This window comes from Bubalus kerabau, chromosome 4 (assembly GCF_029407905.1).
Source record: "Bubalus kerabau isolate K-KA32 ecotype Philippines breed swamp buffalo chromosome 4, PCC_UOA_SB_1v2, whole genome shotgun sequence".
NCBI classification, from domain to species: domain Eukaryota; kingdom Metazoa; phylum Chordata; class Mammalia; order Artiodactyla; family Bovidae; genus Bubalus; species Bubalus kerabau.
Window position 1 is genome coordinate 111900578 of NC_073627.1, and position 22992 is coordinate 111923569.

At 40.2% G+C, this 22992-nt stretch overlaps 1 protein-coding gene and 1 pseudogene across 2 annotated transcripts in view; one reads left to right on the forward strand and one right to left on the reverse strand.

Moving 5' to 3' along the window:
- The first annotated feature begins 4947 nt into the window (after positions 1–4947).
- Positions 4948–7832, forward strand: LOC129650944 (60S ribosomal protein L36-like; annotated as a pseudogene).
- Positions 7833–15104: 7272 nt separating this feature from the next.
- Positions 15105–22992, reverse strand: part of KLF9 (KLF transcription factor 9) — a 47375-nt gene continuing 39487 nt past the window's right edge. Inside the window, exons 4-5 of one of the 2 annotated variants that reach the window (XM_055578290.1) lie at positions 21276–21408; positions 15105–17548 (exon numbers count right to left, since the gene is read on the reverse strand). The gene's annotated coding sequence lies outside the window, so the exon portion shown is untranslated. The remainder of the gene's footprint in view (positions 17549–21275; positions 21409–22992) is intronic. The other variant, XM_055578291.1, reaches the window with a different exon arrangement.

Consider the following 22992-nt stretch of genomic DNA (forward strand, 5'->3'; position numbering starts at 1 on the left):
CTGCAGATGGTGATTGCAGCCATGAAATTAAAAGACGCTTACTCCTTGGAAGGAAAGTTATGATCAACCTAGATAGCATATTAAAAAGCAGAGACATTACCTTGTCAACAAAGGTCCGTCTAGTCAAGGCTATGGTTTTCCCAGTGGTCATGTATGGATGTGAGAGTTGGACTGTGAAGAAAGCTGAGTGCCAAAGAATTGATGCTTTTGAACTGTGGTGTTGGAGGGCTCTTGAGAGTCCCTTGGACTACAAGGAGATCCAACCAGTCCATCCTAAAGGAGATCAGTCCTGGGTGTTCAATGGAAGGACTGATGTTGAAGCTGAAACTCCAAAATTTTGGCCACCTGACGTGAAGAGCTGACTCATTTGAAAAGACCCTGATGCTGGGAAAGATTGAGGGCAGGAGGAGAAAGGGACAACAGAGGATGAGATGGTTGGATGGCATCGCCGACTCAGTGGACATGGGTTTGGGTGGACTCCGGGAGTTGGTGAGGGACAGGGAGGCCTGGTGTGCTGTGATTCATGGGGTCGCAAAGAGTCGGACATGACTGAGCGACTGAACTGAACTGAACATACATGACAAATCCATAGATAACATCATTCTCAACAATGAAAAGATAAAAGTATTTCCTCTAAGATCAGGAACAAGACAAGGTTGCCCCTACTCTTGCCACATTAAACATAATTTTGGAATTCTACCAATCAGAGATGAAAAAGAAATAAAATTTGAAAAGAAGTAAAACTGCTATTGTTTGCAGATGACATGATACTATGCCACAGAAAATCCTAAATGTGCTAGCAGAAAACTACCAGAACTCATCAATGAACTCAGTAAAGCTGCAGGATACAGAATCAATACTACAAAAATCTCTTGCATTGCTATATATCAGCAACAAAAGATCAGAAATATTAATTAAGAAAACAATCACATTTACTGCTACATGAGAAGAATAAAATACCTAGGAATAAACCTACCTAATGAGGCAAAAGACCTGTACTTCAAAAACTATAAGTTGTCAATGAAAATACTGAAGATGACACAAACCAATGGAAAGATATGCTATGTTCTTGGATTGAAATAATCAGTATTCTAGAAGTTAGTATAGTACCAAGGCAATCCACAGATTTAATGAAATTCCTAGCAAACTATCAATGGCATTTTTGGCAGAACTAGAACAATTTTTTTCCCCTTAATCTGTATGAAAACTCAAAAGACCCTGAATAGCCAAAGCAATCTTGAGAAAGAAAAATGGAGCTGGAGGAATCAGGTTCCCTGGCTTCCGACCATATTACAAAGCTATAGTAATCAAAACAGTATGGTACTGGTGCAAAAACAGAAATATAGATCAATAGAATGGGAAATAAAAAAAGAAAGCCCAGAAACAAACCCACACACCTATGGCCATTTATTCTAAGACAAAAGAGGCAGGAATATACAATGGAGAAAAGACAGTCTTTTCAATAACTGGTGCTGGGAAAACTGGACAGTTACATGTAAAAAAAAAAATGAAATTAGAACACTGTAGCACACACACAAAAATAAAGTCAAAATAGTTTAAAGACCTAAATGTAAAACCAGATACTATAAAGCTCCTAGAGGAAAAACATATGCAGATTACTCCTTGAACTAAATCACAGAAATATCTTTTTGGATCCATCTCTCAGAGTTCAGTTCAGTTCAGTTCAGTCACTCAGTCATGTCCGACTCTTTGCGACCCCATGAATCACAGCATGCCAGGCCTCCCTGTCCATCACCAACTCCCAGAGTTCACTCAGACTCACGTCTATCAAGTCAGTGATGCCATCCAGCCATCTCATCCTCTGTCGTCCCCTTCTCCTCCTGCCTTCAATCCCTCCCAGCATCAGAGTCTTTTCCAATGAGTCAACTCTTCGCATGAGGTGGCCAAAGTACTGGAGTTTCAGCTTTAGCATCATTCCCTCCAAAGAAATCCCAGGGCTGATCTCCTTCAGAATGGACTAGTTGGATCTCCTTACAGTCCAAGGGAATCTCAAGAGTCTTCTCCAACACCACAGTTCAAAAGCATCAATTCTTCGGCGCTCAGAGTAATGAAGGTAAAAACAAAAATAAACAAATGGGACCTAATTCAGCTTAAAAGCTTTTGCTGACAAAGGTCTGAATAGTCAAAACTATGGTTTTTCCAGTAGTCCTGTACGAATGTTAGAGTTCGACCATCAAGAAGGCTGAGTGACAAAGAACTGATGCTTTCAAATTGTGGTGCTGGAGAAGACTCTTGAGAGTCCCTTGGAGTGCAGGGAGATCAAACCAGTCAATCCTAAAAGAAATCAACCCTGAATATTCAATGGAAGGACTGATTCTAAAATTGAAGCTCCAATACTTTGGCCACCTGATGCAAAGAGCCAATCATTGGGAAAGACTTTGATCTTGGAAAACATTGAAGGCAGGAGGAGAAGGGGATGGCAGAAGATGAGATGCTTGGATAGGATCAGCAACTCAATAGACATGAGTTTGAGCAAACTCTGGGAGATAGTGAAGGACAGGGAAGCCTGGTGTGCTGCAGTCCATGGGGTCACAAAGAGGTGGATATGACTTAGTGACTGAGTAACAACATAGCAAAAGAAATTTAAAAAAAAAAATGAAAAGAGAACCTAGAGCTCGGGAGAAAATATTTGCAAATGATGTGACCAATAAGAGATTAATCTCCAAAATATACAATACACACTACTCATACAATTTAATATACAAAAACCAAATGATCCAATCATTAAATGGGCAAAAGATGTAATAGACATTTCTCCAAAGATGTACAAATGGCCAAAAGTACATGAAAATTTGCTCAACATCACTAGTTATTAGAGAAGTACAGATCAAAACTACAATGAACTATCACCTCACACGGGTCAGTATGACCATCATCAAAACATCTACAATAAATGCTGGAGAGGTGTGGAGAAAAGGGAACCCTCCTACACTGTCGGTAGGAATGTAAATTGATCCAGCCACTACGAAAAACAAAATGGAAGTTCCTTTAAAAACGAAAAATACGGCTGCTAGGACTTCCCTGGCAGTCCACTGCAGCAGGCACAGGTTTGATTCCTTTTTGGGGAACTGGGATCCTGCATGCCATGCAGTGTGTGTATGTTTTTTTTTTTTAATTAATTAATTTAGAAAAGAAAGTCACCATATAATCCGCTATCCCACTCCTGGGCATATATCTGGAGAAAACCATAATTCCAAAAGATACATGTGTCCCATTATTCATTGCAGCACTATTTACAATAGTCAAGACATGGAAACAAGTGTCCATGAACAGATTAATTGATAAGGAATATATGGTATATATACATGATAGGGTATTAGTCATAAAAAAGAATGAAATAATGTCATTTGCAGCAACATACATGGACCTAGAGATTATTATACTAAGTGGAGTAAGTCAGAAAAACAAATACCATATAATATCACTTATATGTGGGCTGTAAAATATCACACAAAATGAACTTATTTACAAAACAGACTCACAGACCTAGAAAACAAACTATGGTTACCAAAAGCAAGGGGAGAGATAAATTAAGTTTGGATTAAAATATACATACTCCTATATATAAAATAGATAACCTAAAGGGACCTACTGTATAGAACAGAGAATTATACTCAATATCTGTAATAACTTACAATTGAAGAGAATGGGAAAAAAAAAAAGAAATATTCACACACATATATGTATTACTTTGCTATACACCTCAAACTAGCGCATCATCATAAATCAACATTTCAGTTTAAAAAATTGTTTAAAAAATAATGTCAACATCACTAATGATCTGGGAAATGCAAGTCAAAACCACAAAGTTATTATCTCAAACATGTCAGAAAGGCTGTTATCAAAAATGCAAAAAATAGCAAGTGTTATTAGCAAGGATGTGGAGGACAGGGAACACTTGTACAATTTGTGCAGCCACTATTAAAAACAGTATTGAGGTTTCTCAAAAAATTAAAAATAGAACTACTATATGATACAGCAATTCCACATCTGGGTATTTATCTGAAGAAAATAAAAACACTAGCTCAAACAGATAAATGTATCCCCAAATGCACTGCAGCATTATTTCCAATATCTAAAATATGGAAGCAGCCTAAGTGTCCAGCAACAGTTGTATGGATAAAGAAAAGGTGAAAAAAACATATATATATATATATATATATATATATATATATATAATGGAATATTATCCAGTTATAAAAAAAGATTGAAATCTTGCCATTTGTGATAACATGATGGACCTTGAGGGCATTATGCCAAGTGAGATATGCCAGACAAACACAAATACTGCATGATCTCTCTTAAATCATGAATCTAACAAAACAACAACTAAAAACCAAAAATCTGACCTCATAGAGACTGAATTGATGGTTCCAGTGGTAGTAGAGTGTGGGAGGCAACATAAATAGGTGAAAGGGTAAAAAAGGTAAAAAAAAAAAAAAAATTTTTTTTTTTTAAGAAATTTAGTCTATCAAGTGGTATGAAGTGAACCACAAAGACAAATTTTGAAATGCAGTGATATGCAATTTAATACTATTGGAACTGAGAGGAGATAGGATCTGCTAGAAGACTGGAAAGGCTTCAGGAAGACAAAGAATCTGGATAATCACTGTGGACCTTCCAAGAGGAGAAAGAAGAACATGTGTTTTAAGGTGTTTTATAGGAACTGGAAAGATGTTCATGCTATTAAAAATATACATTCAATTATTTCCAGCTGATTCAAGACAATGATTTCATGTACAGCTCTTAGTGATTCTACTGGCAATAAAAAACTAAGTTTAATATGGATGAGAGTTAGCTATTTCCCCACAACCTTGTTTAAAAGGATACAATGAAAGTAAGTCTTAGATCAAATTCTGCCTAGCACATATATTTGTTAAGCGTTATTACAACTTCCGCTGTGGCAGCCACTGAAGAACAACAGCCATGGCTCTGTGCTACCAAATGGCTGTGGGCCTTGACAAGGGCCACAAGGTGACCGAGAACGTGAGTGAGCCGAGGCACAGCCGCCGCTGTGGGCGCCTCAACGAACACACCAAGTTCATATGGGACATGATCTGGGAGGCGTGCGGCTTCACCCCTTCTGAGCGACAGGACATGCAGCTGCTCAAGGTCTCCAAGGACAAGTGGGCACTCAAGTTCATCAACTAAAGGGTGGGGACACACATCTGCGACAAAAGGAAGAGACAGGAGCTGAGCAACGTCCTGGTCGCCATGAGGAAAGGGGCAGCCAAGAGGATCGAACCCTTCTCCTCTGCACAATACATCTTTCCAGAAAAACACAGAAAGAAACGTGTTATTATAAGCAACCACAAAACTGTCCATACAACTTGTTTTATCACCCTGATAAAGTCCTGGCCCATTACCAGTTTGAGTGATTTGATCACACTCTGTAGGACAGGTTCACTAATAGATGTGATAATATTTCATTTAACAGACAGTTCAGACACTCAGTCGTGTCCGACTCTTTGTAACCCCGTGAACCGCAGCACGCCAGGTCTTCCTGTCCATCACCAACTCCCGGAGTCCACCCAAAACTATGTCCATTGAGCCGCTGATGCCATCCAACCATCTCATCCTCAGTCATCCCCTTCTCCTGCCCTCAATCTTTCCCAGCATCAGGGTCTTCCCAGTGAGTCAGCTCTTTGCATCAGGTGACCAAAGTATTGGAGTTTCAGCTTCAACATCTGTCCTTCCATTGAATACCCAGGACCGATCCCCTTTAGGATGGACTGGTTGGATCTCCTTGCAGTCCAAGGGACTCTCAAGAGTCTTCTCCAACACCACAGTTCAAAAGCATCAATTTTTTGACGCTCAGCTTTCTTTACAGTCCAACTCTCACATCCATACATGACCACTGGAAAAACTGTAGCCTTGACCAGACGGACCTTTGTTGGCAAAGTAATGTCTCTGCTTTTTAATATGCTGTCTCTGTTGGTCATAACTTTCCTTCCAAGGAGTAAGCATCTTTTAATTTCATGGCTGCAATCACCATCTGCAGTGATTTTGGAGCCCAGAAAAATAAAGTCTGACACTGTTTCCACTGTTTCCCCATCTATTTGCCATGAAGTGGTGGGACCGGATGCCATGATCTTAGTTTTCTGAATGTTGAGCTTTGAGCCAATTTTTTCACTCTCTTCTTTCACTTTCATCAAGAGGCTCTTTAGATCTTCTTCACTTTCTGCCATAAGGGTGGTGTCATCTGCATATCTGCAGTTATTGATATTTCTCCCAGCTATCTTGATTCCAGCTTGTGCTTCTTCCAGCCCAGCGTTTCTCATGATGTACTCTGCATGTAAGTTAAATAATATTGTCGGGTGACAATATACAGCCTTGATGTACTCCTTTTCTTATTTGGAACCAGTCTGTTGTTCCATGTCCAGTTCTAACTGTTGCTTCCTGACCTGCATACAGGTTTCTCAAGAGGCAGGTCAGGTGGTCTGGTAGTCCCATCTCTTTCAGAATTTTCCATAGTTTATTGTGATCCATACAGTCAAAGGCTTTGGCATAGTCAATAAAGCAGAAATAGATGTTTTTCTGGAACTCTCTTGCTTTTTCAATGACCCAGTGGATGTTGGCAATTTGATCTCTGGTTCCTCTGCCTTTTCTAAAACCTGCTTGAACATCTGGAAGTTCACGGTTCACGTATTACTGAAGCCTGGCTTGGAGAATTTTGAGCATTACTTTACTAGATGTGAGATGAGTGCAATTGTGCGGTAGTTTGAACATTCTTTGGCATTGCTTTTCTTTGGGATTGGAATGAAAACTGACCTTTTCCAGTCCTGTGGCCACTGCTGAGTGTCCCAAATTTGCTGACATATTGAGTGCAGCACTTTCACAGCATCATCTTTTAGGATTTGAAATAGCTCAACTGGAATTCCATTCCATCACTTCCACTAGCTTTGTTCATAGTGATGCTTCCTAAGACCCACTTGACTTCACATTCCAGGATGTCTGGCTCTAGGTCAGTGATCACACCATCGTGATTATCTGGGTCATGAAGATCTTTTTTGTACAGTTCTTCTTTGTATTCTTGCCACCTCTTCTTAACATCTTCTGCTTCTGTTACATCCATACTATTTCTGTCCTTTATTGAGCCCATCTTTGCATAAAATGTTCCCTTGGTATGTCTAATTTTCTTGAAGAGATCTCTAGTCTTTCCCATTCTATTGTTTTCCTCTATTTCTTTGCATTGATCACTGAGGAAGGCTTTCTTATTTCTCCTTGCTATTCTTTGGAACTCTGCATTCAGATGCTTATATCTTTCCTTTTCTCCTTTGCTTTTTGCTTCTCTTCTTTTCACAGCTATTTGTAAGGCCTCCTCAGACAGCCATTTTGCCTTTTTGCATTTCTTTTTCTTGGGGATGATCTTGATTCCTGTTTCCTGTACAATGTCATGAACCTCCATCCACAGTTCATCAGCCAATCCGTCTATCAGATCTAGTCCCTTAAATCTATTTCTCACTTCCACTGTATAATCGTAAGGCATTTGATTTAGGTAATAACTGAATGGTCTAGTGGTTTTCCCCACTTTCTTCAATTAAGTCTGAATTTGGCAATAAGGAATTCATGATCTGAGCCACAGTCAGCTCCTGGTCTTGTTTTTTGCTGACTATATAGAGCTTCTCCATCTTTAGCTGCAAAGAATATAATCAATCTGATTTCGGTGTTGGCCATCTGGTGATGTACATGTGTAGAGCCTTCTCTTGTGTTGTTTAGATAAGAAACAACCAAAACCATGGTTAGGCCCAAAGTCTGGCCGTGGAACCACTGGGGGTCAGTATGGCAGTGCCCTGAAGAGCCAGACCTGAGATACACTGGGCTGAAGAATGTAGTCAAGGAGGTAGAAGACTTATATGCTGACAACTATAAAACATTAATAAAGGAAATTGAAAGTGAAGTCGCTCAGTCGTGTCTGACTTTTTGCAACCCAATGGACTGTGTAGCCTACCAGGTCCTCTGTCCATGGAATTTTCCCGGCAAGAGTACTGGAGTGGGTTGCCATTACCTTCTCCAGGGGATTTTCCTGACCCAGGGATTGAACCCAGGTCTCCTGCATTGCAGGCAGATGCTTTACCATCTGAGCCACCAAGGAAACCCTAAGGAAATTGAAGACGATTCAGAAAAAATGGAGAGCCCATGCTCTTGGATTGGAAGAGTCAATATTGTGAAGATGGTCATACTACCCAAAGCATTCCTGTCAAATTACCCATGACATTTTTCACATAAATAAAATAATCCTAAACTTTCTAAGGAACTATAAAGGACCCAGAATTGCCAAAGCAAATCTGGAAGAAAAAAAAAAAAAAGAACAGAAAAGGAGACATAACCCTGTGTCAGATTTTAGACAATACCACAAAGTTACCGTAATCAAAACAATGTAGCATTGGCACAAAAATGGATCAGTGGAACAGAACAGAGAGCTAAATAATAAGTTAAATAAGCAGGGTGACAATATACAGCCTTGACGTACTCCTTTTCCTATTTGGAACCAGTCTGTTGTTCCATGTCCAGTTCTAACTGTTGCTTCCTGACCTGCATATAGGTTTGGAATGTGAAGTCAAGTGGGCCTTAGAAAGCATCATTATGAACAAAGCTAGTGGAGGTGACAGAATTCCAGTTGAGCTGTTTCAAATCCTGAAAGATGATGCTGTGAAAGTGCTGCACTCAATATGCCAGCAAATTTGGGACACTCAGCAGTGGTCACAGGGCTGGAAAAGGTCAGTTTTCATTCCAATCCCAAAGAAAGGCAATGCCAAAGAATGCTCAAACTACCGCACAATTGCACTCATCTCACATGCTAGTAAAGTAATGCTCAAAATTCTCCAAGCCAGGCTTCAGCAATATGTGAACCGTGAACCTCCAGATGTTCAAGCTGGTTTTAGAAAAGGCAGAGGAACCAGAGATCAAATTGCCAACATCCGCTGGATCATGGAAAAAGCAAGAGAGTTCCAGAAAAACATCTATTTCTGCTTTATTGACTATGCCAAAGCCTTTGACTGTGTGGATCACAATAAACTGTGGATAATTCTGTAAGAGATGGTAATACCAGACCACCTGACCTGCCTCCTGAGAAGCCCTCTGCTCATAGCAGCACTATTCACAATAGCCAACGCATGGACACAATCTAAACACTCATCAGCAGACGAATGTATGAAGACGTGGTACATATGTGCAATGGAATACTGCCTAAGCCATGAAAAGAACAAAATAATGCCATTTGTAGCAACATGGATGGAACTAGATATTATCATACTATGTGAGGTAAATTAAAAAAAGACAAATACCACATGATATCACTTATACATGGAATCTAAAATATGGCCCAAATGAACGTATCCACAAAACAGAAACAGACCCACAGACATAGAAAGCAGACTTATGGCTGCCAAGGGGAGTGGGGTAGGAGAGGGATGGAATGCAAATTTGGGGTTAGCAAATGCAAACTATTATATTAATATATAGAATGGATAAACAAGGTCCTTCTGTATTGCACAGGAAACTGATGTATTCAATATCTGTGATAAATCACAATGGAATATCATATAAAGAAGAATGTGTATATATATGTGGCTGAATCACTTTGCTTTACAGCAGAAATTAACAACACTGTAAGTCAACTGTATTTCAATAAAAAAAAAATCTGATATTTGCAAAAAAGAAAAAAAAAGTCACAAACTGCTACAAAACAATTTCAGGGACTACATCTGATACAGGGCTTATATCCAGAGTATATAAAGTACTTTCAAATTTTTTTTTAATCTAATTTTTTAAAAATCCTTTTTTAATTGAAGGATAATTGCTTTACAATATTGTGTTGGTTTCTGCAACACAACAACATGAATCAGACATAGGCATATGTATGTACCCTCCCTCCTGAACCTCCTTCCCACCTCCCATCCCATCCCACCCCTCTAGGTTATCACAGAGCCCTGGCTTGAGTTGCCTGAGTCATATAGCAAATTCCCTCCGGCTATTTTACATATGGTAGTATGTATGTTTTCATGCTACTTTCCCCATTTTTCCCACCCTCTCCTTCCCCCTAGTCTCCACAAATCTGTTCTCTATGTCTGCATCCCCATTGCTGCCCTGCAAATAGGTTTTTAGTACCATTTTTCTAGATTCTATATATATGTGGTAGAATACGATATTTATCTTTCTCTTTCTGACTTTCTTCACTCTGTATAATAGGCTCTAGGTTCATCCACCTCATTCTATAGAACTGACTTAACTGTGTTTCTTTTTCTGGCTGAGTAATATTCCATTGTATATATGTACCATAGCTTCTTTATCAATTCATCTGTCAATGGACATCTAGGTTGCTTCCATGTCCCAGCTATTGTAAACAGTGCTGCCGTGAACACTGGGGTACATGTGTCTTAGAAAATAATTTTTTAAATAAGCAAAAAGTTTTAACAGAAAACTCATTAAAGAAGATATGCAAACAAATGAACATATTACAAAGTGCTCAACATCATTAGCCATTAGGGAAATGAATTAAACTATAATTGAATACAACTACACACTCACTGAAATGGTTAAAATCAACATGGTTGTTTTTGTTGTTCAGTCACCAAGTCCTTTCTGACTCTGCAACCCCATGAACTGCAGCATGGCAGGCTTCCCTGTCCTTCACTATCTCCCAGAGTTTGCTCAAACACATGTCCATTGAGTCAGTGATGCAATTCAACCATCTCATCCTGTCACCCCTTTCTCCTCCTGCCCTCAACTCTTCCTAGCATCAGGGTCTTTTGCAGTGAGTTGGCTTTTCGCATCAGGTGGCCAAAGGATTGGAGCTTCAGCATCAGTCCTTCCAATGATGCTATTAAAGTGCTGCACTTGATATGCCAGCAAATTTGGAGAACTCAGCAGTGACCATAGGACTGGAAAAGGTCAATTTTCATTCCAATCCCAAAGAAAGGCAATGCCAAAGAATGTTCAAATTACCATACAATTGCATTCATTTCACATGCTAGCAAGATTATGCTCAAAATCCTTCAAGCTAGGTTTCAGCAGTACGTGAACCCAGAACTTCCAGATGTACAAGCTGGATTTAGAAAAGGCAGAGGAACCAGAAATCAAATTGCCAACATCCGCTGGATCACACAAAAAGCAAGGGAATTCCAAAAATAATCTACTTATGCTTCATTGACTATGCAAAAGCCTTTGACGTGTTCAGTTCAGTCGCTCAGTCGTGTCTGACTCTTTGCAACCCCATGGAGTGCAGCACGCCAGACTTCCCTGTCCATCACCAACTCCTGGAGCCTACTCAAACTCATGTCTATCCCGTCAGTGATGCCATCCAAACATCTCATCCTCTCTCATCCCCTTCTCCTCCTGCCTTCAATCTTTCCCACCATCAGGGTCTTTCAAATGAGTCAGCTCTTCACATCAGGTGACAAGAGTATTGGAGTTTCAGTATTGGAGTCCATCCTAAAGCAAATCAGTCCTGGGTGTTCATTGGAAGGACTGATGCTGAAGCTGAAACTCCAATACTTTGGCCCCCTGATGCGAAGAGCTGACTCATTTGAAAAGACCCTGATGCTGGGAAAGATTGAGGGCAGGAGGAGAAAGGGACCACAGAGGATGAGATGGTTGGATGGCATCACCGACTTGATGGACAGGAGTTTGAGTAAGCTCCAGGAGTTAGTGATGGACAGGGAAACCTGGTGTGCTATAATCCATGGGGTTGCAAAGAGTCAGACACAACTGAGCGGCCAAACTGAACTAAATAGTACATAAACAAGTAGGATACCCAGCTTGATAAATTGATTATATTGTGTCTCTGAGGAGATTAGGTCTATTCTACTTTTATATTCTAATGTGGAAATACTAGATTGGTTAAAAAGTTCATTTGTGTTTTTCTGTAAGATGTTATGGAAAAATCCAAACAAACTTTTTGGCCAACCCAATATAAAACTACTCTGTATAAATCTGGATTCATTTTATAGAAATAAGCAGGAAGCCTCCAGCATCCACAGAGGTCAGGTGGAAAAATTCTCTTCTTTACCTATCCTCCTGCTTCAGGTATAGCTTCCAAATGGATGTAAAGTCTTTTCAGAGAGCCTGCGTTACCATGGAGTACAGTTCTCTGTTGGATTTGAGTCTAAGAACACAGGGGAGGTGGAGAAGGTGATGGCACCCCACTCCAGTACTCTTGCCTGGAAAATCCCATGGACGGAGGTGCCTGGTGGGCTGCAGTCCATGGGGTCGTGAAGAGTCGGACGCGACTGAGCGACTTCCCTTTAACTTTTCACTTTCATGCATTGGAGAAGGAAATGGCAACCCACTCCAGTGTTCTTGCCTGGAGAATCCCAGGGGTGGGGGAGCCTGGTGGGCTGCCATCTATGGGGTTGCACAGAGTCGGACACAACTGAAGTGACTTAGCAGCAGCAGCTGGGGAGTAGTATGGAGAGAGGGCTGGGTTATGACTCAGGGAGCATCATGAAAAGCAGGTGAACCACAGGACAGGACACCAAGACTTGTTCTCTTGCTTGGACTTTGCTATTTGACCAGCCTTTATAATATTCTGGAATTGTAGTACACAGTTACTGTTTTCATCTTGTTGTATTCTCATCACATTCCAAACATGGTGGCTCTTTAGAAACTAAATGTTGAGGAATTTAAAGTGAGGAGCAAGCTATGAGATGCAAGGCATATTAAAAACTAGGACCAAGATTAGTTGCTATTGGTATAAATTTTGTATGTATATCCAAATAACAATGATGTCCTTTGAGATTGTCTTGGAAAAGTCATTTGAAGAGACCACCCCCCTTCCCCCGCCACCAACCAAATCAACAAAAACAACAAGAATGTGGAAATGAGGTAAGTGGAACTGTTTTGGTAAATGCCTTCTTTCCATTTATTGTGTACTAACCTCTCCTTTAAAAAAAAAAACAAAACAGTTAAAAGATTATAGCCATTAAAACCTGCTTTAGTTAGAACTTTATCAAGAAGCATTTAAAGGATACTTCATTTCTAATACTATCTTATTGGTAAAGTACCTTTAATTTTATTAAAGCCATTTCGTATCTCTTTCTCACAGGTTTTAATTATAAAAGCTGTCCTGAACATTTTACATATTTACATACAGTTTCCTCCATTACCTAGCCAAGAAATTTTCCAAAAGCATTGTAGTTTTTTTTAAAAAAACACAATATATATATGGCCATTATTTTTCCATCCTTTTTTAAAAAAAAAACTCTCGAACGTATTTTATAATCTGGTTCCATTCTTCTGACTCATACACATTTGTAAACTTTCACATTTCTATTCTTTCTAAGGGCCATTGTTTTTCCTTTTCTGTCTCACTTGAAACATATCCATTAATGAGTAGCAAAGAAAAGCATCTTAGTATGGGACAGCCTGGGGGCTTTGGCGCCATGAAGACCTGTACTTGGATGCTGGCACCGGTACCTATCTTGGAGCAGTGATAGAACACCTTTGTTTCTCTTTCAGCATCTGTAAAGTGGAGATAGTAATGGTATCCGCCTTGCAGTGTTGCCCTGGGGATTAGAGATGATGTATGTTCCAAAACAGAGCCACCCTCACTCTCCACTTTTTGCCAAGTACTCTCAAAATCTTTTTATATTAATGCTAATACCAGCACTGGTTGAGCTCCACACCCTGTGCTCAGTAGGTTATATATACTATCTTATTTAATTCTTACAACCACTGTATAAGTCCTAGTATCGTGTCCAGCTTGCAGAGGAGGTAACTAAGACTTAAAAAAGAAAAAAAAAAAATCAAGTTACTTATTGACTCAAAGTTACTCAGGGGATAAGTGGCAAGACCGAGATCCACATGTGCCTTGTCTTGTTTCAGAGCCTGAGCCCTGGTGTACTGACTGCCTTCTTGCTGAATTTCTGTATCTGACTGACCTCTGACCTCCCTACTCTTCTTCTGGAGAGAGCATGTTTTCCATCTTGTTCAAGACACATTTTCTAGCTTTGATTTTATAATGGTTTTATCGTCTCAAATATTTACCAAGCGAAATGGATATAAATTAACAAATTTAATACTGAAATGAATAGGGTGCTTTATTTTTTAGTATAAAACCTTTCCCATGAGTTTCCATCTTTGTCTCAAACTTCAAATTCTGTAGCCACTTTTTGACATAGTAGTAACCTTGCTTGCATATTCATAGACCCCTTACGTCAGTTTGAGAGTGCCTGGCATTTCAAATTGTCTCATTTTTTCCCATGCCTTTTTCACACTGTCCATTGGGTATCTTTTTTCTCTCCAGAGCCATACTTCCTTTTTACCAGTCTTAAAACATAAGGCTGTAGAAATTCAGAATTTTCTGTCCCATTCCATCTTCTCCACATGAAAATGGAATAATGGAAAATGATGCTAAATTCTTTGGACCTTGTGCAGTAGTCTGACTTGGTTGATGATGTTTGACTTCTGATGCTTGTAAGCCTACTCCTGTGTCCTACATTTGGGCAAGCTGATGGGGAGCTCAGGCGCTCCCTCCTTGGTGCCAGCAATTAGTTCAAATCTCACTGTAAGAAGCTTCACCCTGACCTCACCCCTAACCATGATGAAACCCACACCACTCCTCTCCTTGTTCTCAAGCCATTTTGAATCGACTTGGGAGCCTCTTCTGCTCTCTCCAGAAAGTCTTGTTAGAAAAATAATAAACGTTTTATACCTCTTGGTGTCATGGAGGCAGCATTAATCTTGACATCAGAACCAAATTTGGGGTGGAGGGTCCATTCTGTTCTGGCAGAGGCTCCATAGCACCTTGTACTGAAGGAAGCCTTGTCCTTCTTCCTCTCATAAATTGCTTTCTGAGTTTGTGATCTTATAATATTTGGTACCAGAAATTGCTCAACTACCTGACCACTGTTCTAATGCTGACTCCTAAATCTCCCTTGAACTCACTGTATCTCATTTTTTTTTTTTTTTGGCTTTATTGGTGTGGACCAAAAGTTCTCTCCTGCCTATTCTTTATTTGTACTTCTTTATTATTATTAACATTCGCCTTTCTTCTGTGTTTATGATTTTAATTTGGGTTGCTTCTTGCTCCAGTTTCTACAGTGCACTCTTTATTCACTTTGAGTATTATCAAATGCCAGATATCATCATACAGAAGCAAGCCGATTTATTGGGAAATGAGTATTTCTAGTCATGGTTCCACAATTTTTCAACCAGCGATGACTCTTCTACCTTAACAGTGATTATATATTTAGTGACAGTTACAAATACTGGCTGTAATTATTGGAAAGTTATTTTAAAAGTAATTTACTTTTGGTGAAAACTAATTTATTTTGGATGAAAAGATAATATATATGTATGGTACACAAATGGTAGACAAGGAAGACTCCCTCTTACATCAGACTCCCCTCCCCTTCCCCAGAGGCAATCACTGTAACACTTTATTAGGTATACTTCAAGAAGATTGTAAAGCAAACATTTTATATATACACATATAAATGAGTGTTTATATATACATGTATATGTGTACATATACATACATAAGCATTACACATTTTTTAATTAAGATTTTGTTTATTTTTGGCTGTGTTGGGTCTTTTTGCTGCACGGGCTTTTCTCTAGTTTCAGAGAGCAGGGGCTGCTCTCTAGTTGCAGTGGGCGGGCTTCTCATTGTGGTGGCTTCCTTCTCTTATAGTGAAGCACAGGCTCGAGGCGTGGGCTCTAGTAGTTACAGCTCATGGGCTCAGTAGTTTTGGTCCCCGGCCTCTTTAGAGCACACGTTCAATAATTGTGGCACTCAGGCTTAGCTGTTCCTCAAATATCGAACCTGTGTCTCCTGCATTGGCAGGCAAATTCTTTACTGCTGAGCCACCGGGGAAGCCCAAGCATATTTTAAAATTATACTTTTATATATACTTAGAGAAACACTTTTATAAACTTCACAAATAGAAATATGTGATCCTAATGTGGACATGAGAATGTCAGAGATCTTGTCTATCTTAAATTCTGTGTCCCTAGTGCTCAGACACTATCTGGCATCTAGAAAGTGCTCAATAGTTTTTGAATGAATGAAAAATGCTATTTCACAACATCTATCCTGAGAAGTGTCCCATATCACATATACGTTCTACCTCATTCTTTTTAACAGCAAATTTTACTCCATTTTCTAAATTTGTCATAATGTATTTAATTGAGGCTGTGTGATGAACATTTAGGTTCTTTCTGACCTTTTCTCTTAGCAGACTAAATTAATGAGAATAACACACAATGCTTCTCACATGTTGCTTTTACACTCTGATGCTTATTTTTTTTTTTTTTTTAGGAATATGCCATAAAAATTGATCATCCCATTACAGGTTTGGGGTTTATCTATTTTGAAGAAAACCTATTACAGTTGCTTAAACATGAAAACACCAGTAAAAAGTGTGGCACTCATTGACAAACAGCCAAAGTGACATCCCTGGCATCTAAAAAAAGTAAGTATTTTAGAAAAAAGTGGTCACTTAAATTGTTTTTAATTTGTCAAATCTCTCAGGATTGAATAGATGTTATCTGTGAACTGACTGTAGGAAGCTGTGCTTGTTTACCAGTTTGCTCTTGGACAATTTACTAGGAATTAAAAGATGAAAAATTTTTAACAATGAAAGTATTGCTTACATAGCAGAATAGGTATAAACAATTTAAAACAACTCAAATATTTCAGATTGAGAGGAGCAAAAACATCTGGGGAGAATTCCTTGGTTCATTAAAATTATCACCTGGGTCCCACACCTCCTTTCATTCTGAAAAAAAGTCCCACTGGTCAATGGAACACTGAAATGTTATTTGATTTATAAAAGATAGCTAAATATCACAGTCTAAGAAAATGTGAAATATACCTGGAAAAATAGAGAACAGAGAATCTCATGAATGTGCCCTCCGAAGAACTGGGAGATTCGGTTCAGTTCAGTTGTTCAGTCGTGTCCGACTCTTTGCAACCCCATGAATCCCAGCACGCCAGGCCTCCCTGTCCATCACCAACTCCCGGAGTTCACCCAGATTCACGTCCATCAAGTCAGTGATGCCATCCAGCCATCTCATCCTCTGTTGTCCCCTTCTCCTCCTGCCCCCAGTCCCTCCCAGCATCAGAGTCTTTTCCAATGAGTCAACTCTTCGCATGAGGTGGCCAAAGTACTGGAGTTTCAGCTTTAGCATCATTCCTTCCAAAGAAATCCCAGGGCTGATCTCCTTCAGAATGGACTGGTTGGATCTCCTTGCAGTCCAAGGGACTCTCAAGAGTCTTCTCCAACACCACAGTTCAAAAGCATCAATTCTTTGGCGCTCAGCCTTCTTCACAGTCCAACTCTCACATTCATACATGACCACAGGAAAAACCATAGCCTTGACTAGACGAACCTTTGTTGGCAAAGTAATGTCTCTGCTTTTGAATATGCTATCTAGGTTGGTCATTGGTTTCCCATAAATACTTGATTCACAGAACGGAGATTTATCTCCTGACCAATGAATATCCGCCAAGAATTTCTCTCCATCCTCAAGGCAATGAATTCACTGCTTGGATGGTGGTTGGCCATCCTCCTCTTTGCACTCCCTGCCAATAAAAACAGCCTTCAGTAGATTGGCCTGCAGCTTGCTGGAGCACGTGTTTTCCAAATCACTGTTCCTCTGCTATTCCTGACTCAATTTCTGATAATTCATCCTTGCCTTAGTTTACCTCCGTTAACAAAGCTATAGATGTCAAATTTAAACCAGCTGAGACAAATCAGGAAATTCAGTCACACACAACCAGGAAGTACAGTGTGAAGCTGGCTCAGCCGTATTCAAGGTTTCATGTATCCTCGGGGCTGGCTCCTGTTTGACTTCTGAGCTCTCCTGCCTTGATATGTTACCTCTTTTTCTCCTGCCCACAGTTTTTTCATGCAGCCAGGGAAGATGGCCCTTTGTACGGCCAGACTCATATAGTCCAACTTAGCAAATGCAGCAGACAAAATTACTTCTCCTTCTCAGTTTTGGTTGGGCCAGAGTATCTCAGAGACACAGGGTATGGGAGCCTCCAAAGGATGGGGTTGGAGGGATGATATATATATAAAGCTAAGTTTGGTGATGGACAGGGAGGCCTGGCGTGCTGCGGTTCATGGGGTCGCAAAGAGTCAGACACGACTGAGCAACTGAACTGAACTGAAGTTACACAGTTAAGGAACTAACAGCCTCATGGGAAAGACAAGAGTAAACAGAAAGCTGTAGTTTTGTGACACTGTGTGCTCAGAAGACCAGAGAGTGAGCTCCCAAATCTTTGTTTTTAAAAATGGATTCAACCTTCCATGGTTAATATCAACATTGCCTCATCTGAGTACAAGCATAGTACTTGAACTTTATACTTCATTTCTCTTAAGTACAACATTTTCTCATGCAAAACTGTATTGTAGCTTACTCAGCCCTCCTCCCCTACCTTCCTCCCATCCACCACGCCCCTAATCTCAAGAAGACAAAAGAAGCTTATTCTGACTTTCAAATGAGCAACGTTTTCTAGTCTATTTCCCCAGATATGTCAAGCTTATTTTTTTCAGGTGTGTTTCTGTATACATTATCATCCATTAAGATTTCAAATAGTATTTTGGGGGGTACAAGGGAGCACAGAAGCACCAGAAAAATTAAATAAATGCCAGTTTCTAAAGTAAACTTCCCCTTTCATGGATCATAACCTTGTTGTGGCAAAGGGGCTTGTGTAACTCCATGAAGCTGTGAGCATTGCTGTGTAGGGCCACTCAGGACAGATGGGTCATAGTGGAGAGTTCTGATAAAATGTGGTCCACTGGAGAAGGAAATGGCAGCCTACTTCAGTATTCTTGCCTGGAGAACCACATGAAAAGTATGAAAAGCAAAAAATAAAAAATAAAAATATGACACCAGAAGATAAGCCCCTCCCAGATTGAAAGGTGTCCAATATGCTACCAGGGAAGAATGGAGGGCAATTACTAATAGCTCCAGAAAGAATGAAGCAGCTGGGCCAATGCAGAAATGACACTCAGTTGTGGATGTGTCTAGCGGTGAAAGTAATTGATGCTTTTGAATTATGATGCTGGAAAAGACTCTTGAGAATCCCTTGGACTGCAAGGAGATCAAACCAGTGAACCCTAAAGGAAACCAACCCTGAATATTCGTTGGAAGGACTGATGCTGAGGCTGAAGGCCCAATACTTTGGCCACTTGATGCAAAGAACTGACTCACTGGAAAAGACCCTGATGCTGGGAAAAGACTGAAGGCAAAAGGAGAAGGGGGAGGCAGAGGAAGAGATGGTTAGATAGCTCAATGGACATGAATTTGAGCAAACTCCGGGAGATGGAGGTCAGAGAAGCCTGGTGTGCTGCAGTCCATGGACTTGCAAAGAGTCAGACACGACCCAGCAACTGAACAACAAAAAAGTAAACTTCAGGCAGCCTCATTCTGAAATGTCTTTTGGAACACATGTAAAAGCTCAGATATTTAAATTGAAGGACACTTAAAAAGTCAATATTTAAATGTTGAGACATTTCTTCATAGGATTCTGAAGAGAAAACAAAATATAAATGATAAAATTTGATAATAAAAATAAGCAGAACTGAAGCATGCATAAAGGTTGACTCATTTAGGTAAATTCCTCAGAGCCCAGCTGGCATTTCCATGGGTGGTGATAACAAAATTAGTTTTTAGGATGCCCAAAGCTGATTTCCTAAGACCAGCAGAGAAACTCAGAAAGTGATGGTAAGCTTTTAAAAAGTGACTTTGATTTCTATAAAAAAAGAAAACATTTTTAGACATTGCCAGAGGTGCTTAGGAACAATACATTGCATGATGCTGATCCTGACCCAGAAAGATAAACAAGCCATTTACAATGCTTTTATCCATGGCTCCCTTAAAGTTAGCTGGAAAGTTAGCTGGAATCTTGGGGACCATAAACACTATATAATGAATGTATCCTAGAAAAATTACTGAATGTATCCTAGAGTTGATGGCATTACTGACTCAATGGATATGAGTTTGAGCAAGCTCCGGGAGTTGGTGATGGACAGGGAAGCCTGGTGTGCCACAGTCCATGGGGCTGCAAAGAGTCAGACACAACTGAGCAGCTGAACTGATCCTAGAAAATAATGAAAGCTTGGAGAAGCTATAGACAACTCAGCACTTCCTCTGTGGGATATTCCTGTCTATTTAGAACTTTTATGCAAAAGAGTTAAAGTCTGACCTAGGCAGGGGGGTACTAAAGGGAACAGGCCAGTAGAGACAAACACTGAAATCAAGGAGCTGAAGGGAGTCAGGAAGGACTGGTATCCTGATGTTTTAGGAAAATGAGGAAATTCTGCAAAACACTGATGGTTTGCAGCTGGTAAAAATGCAAAGAAGAGCAGTTTCCCTGGTGGCTCAGTGGTTAAAAAAAAAAAAAAAAATCTGCCTGGTAATGCAGAAGACACGGGTTCCATCCCTGGTCTGGGAAGATCCCCCACACTGCAAAGCCACTAAGTCTGTGAGCCACAGCTACTGGGGCCTACATGCTCTAGGGCCCACAAGCCGCAACTACTGAAGCCCACGTGCCTACAGCCCACGCTCCACAACGAGAGGGGCCACCACAATGAGAAGCCCCAGCACAGCACGAAGAATAGCCCCCGTTCGCTGCAACTAGAGAAACAGAAAAGACTAACAGAAAGCAAACATATTCTAAAACTGGGCAAATATGGTTGTTGAGAGCTGGCATCGAAGAAAACCTGCATGCTCTGCGTGTGGTTTTTTCCTGTCTGAAAACAGAAAGGTCTCTTTTAGAATAAGCAAATCGAATTCAGTTTGGCTTTATTATCACTCAAAAATAGGCAATGGCCGTTTCAATCCTGCTCATATGTATACTGTTTTGCTTTGAGTTAGTTGCATTTAACAGATTTTTACTTTCATAGAACTATAAACAGAATGGACAACATGCTGGACTCACCCTCCTATTACTTAGGCCCAGTGCGGCTATAATTTATGCAGCCAGAGCTGGCCAGGTTGCAGATTTGTTGTTTTTGTTCAGTTGCTAAGTCATGTCTGACTCCTTGCAACCCCATGGACTATAGCCTGCCAGGCTCCTCTGCCCATGGAGTTTTCCAGGCGAGAATATTGGAGTGGGTTGCCATTTCCTTCTCCAGGGGATCTTCCCAAGCAAGGGATCAAACCCACGTCTCCTACATTGGTCTCTACCAAAATACCCATTCTCAAAGAAGGAGAAAAAAAAATCTGCAAAGGCTCTACCTAAGATACCCTACTGTCCCTGTTAGGAGACTGCCCTTTGCACTATGCAGCAGAATACTTACCATTAGTATCTGAACATCTCTCCTACAGAGAAACGTGAAGGTGACAGGGGCTGCACTGCACAGGAATCCTCAAATGACAAATGGATCACAGGGTCTTTTTGAAGCAGCATCTTCTCAGATGCTTGTGTATAAACTAAATAACAAGGGGGAGGGCAATGACAAAGACAGTCTTCTAAGGCATTGCATGTTAACTACCAATTAAAACCAATGATAAACAAATCCGTAGTAATTAGTTAGAACATTATATACATACATGTATCATATATATATATTTATATTAGGATGTATATATATATACATAACTCAATGAATCTATGAACCATGCCATGTGGGGCTACCCAAGACGGATGGGTCATAGTAAAGAGTTCTGACAGAATGTGGTCCGCTGGAGAAGGGAATGGCAAACTACTTCAGTATTCCTGCCTTGAGAACAGCATGAACAGTACGAAAATGCAAAAAGATAGGACACTGAAAGATGAACTCCCCAGGTCAGTAAGTGCCCAATATGCTACTGGAGATCAGTGGAGAAATAACTCCAGAAAGAATGAAGAGAAGGAGCCAAAGCAAAAACACCACCCAGTGGTGGATGTGACTGGTGATGGAAACAATGTCTGATGCTATAAAGAGCAATATTGCATAGGAACCTGGAATGTTAGGTCCACAAATCAAGACAAATTGGAAGTGATCAAACAGGAGATGGCAAGAGTGAACATCAACATTTTAGGAATTGGCGAACCTAAATGGACTGGAATGGGTGAATTTAACTCAGATGACCATTATATTTCCTACCGTGGGCAACAACCCCTTCAAAGAAATGGAGTAGCCATCATAGTCAACAAAAGAGTCTGAAATGCAGTACTTGGATGCAGACTCAAAAACGACAGAATGATCTCTGTTCGTTTCCAAGGCAAACCATTCAATATCACAGTAATCCAAGTCTATGTCCCAACCAGTAATGCTGAAGAAACTGAAGTTGACCAGTTCTACAAAGACCTACAAGATCTTTTAGAACTAACACCCCCAAAAGATGTCCTTTTCATTATAGGGGACTGGAATGCAAAAGTAGGAAGTCAAGAAACACCTGGAGTAACAGGCAAATTTGGCCTTGGGGTACAGAATGGAGGAGGGCAAAGGCTAATGGAGTTCTGCTAAGAGAATGCACTAGTCATAGCAAACACCCTCTTCCAACAACACAAGAGAAGACTCTACACATGTACATCACCAGATGGTCAACACCGAGATCAGATTGATTATATTCTTTGCAGCCAAAGATGAAGAAGCTCTATACAGTCAGCAAAAACAAGACCAGGAGCTGACTGTGGCTCAGATCATGAACTCCTTATTGCCAAATTCAGACTTAAATTGAAGAAAGTAGGAAAAACCACTAGACCACTCAGGTATGACCTAAATCAAATGCCTTACGATTATACAGTGGAAGTGAGAAATAGATTTAAGGGACTAGATCTGATAGACGGATTGCCTAATGAACTGTGGATGGAGGTTCATGACATTGTACAGGAGACAGTGATCAAGACCATCCCCAAGAAAAAGAAATGCAAAAAGGCAAAATGGCTGTCTGAGGAGGCCTTACAAACATCTGTGAAAAGAAGAGAAGTGAAAAGCAAAGGAGAAAAGAAAAGATATAAGCATTCTGAATGCAGAGTTCCAAAGAATAGCAAGGAGAGATAAGAAAGCCTTCCTCAGCGATCAGTGCAAA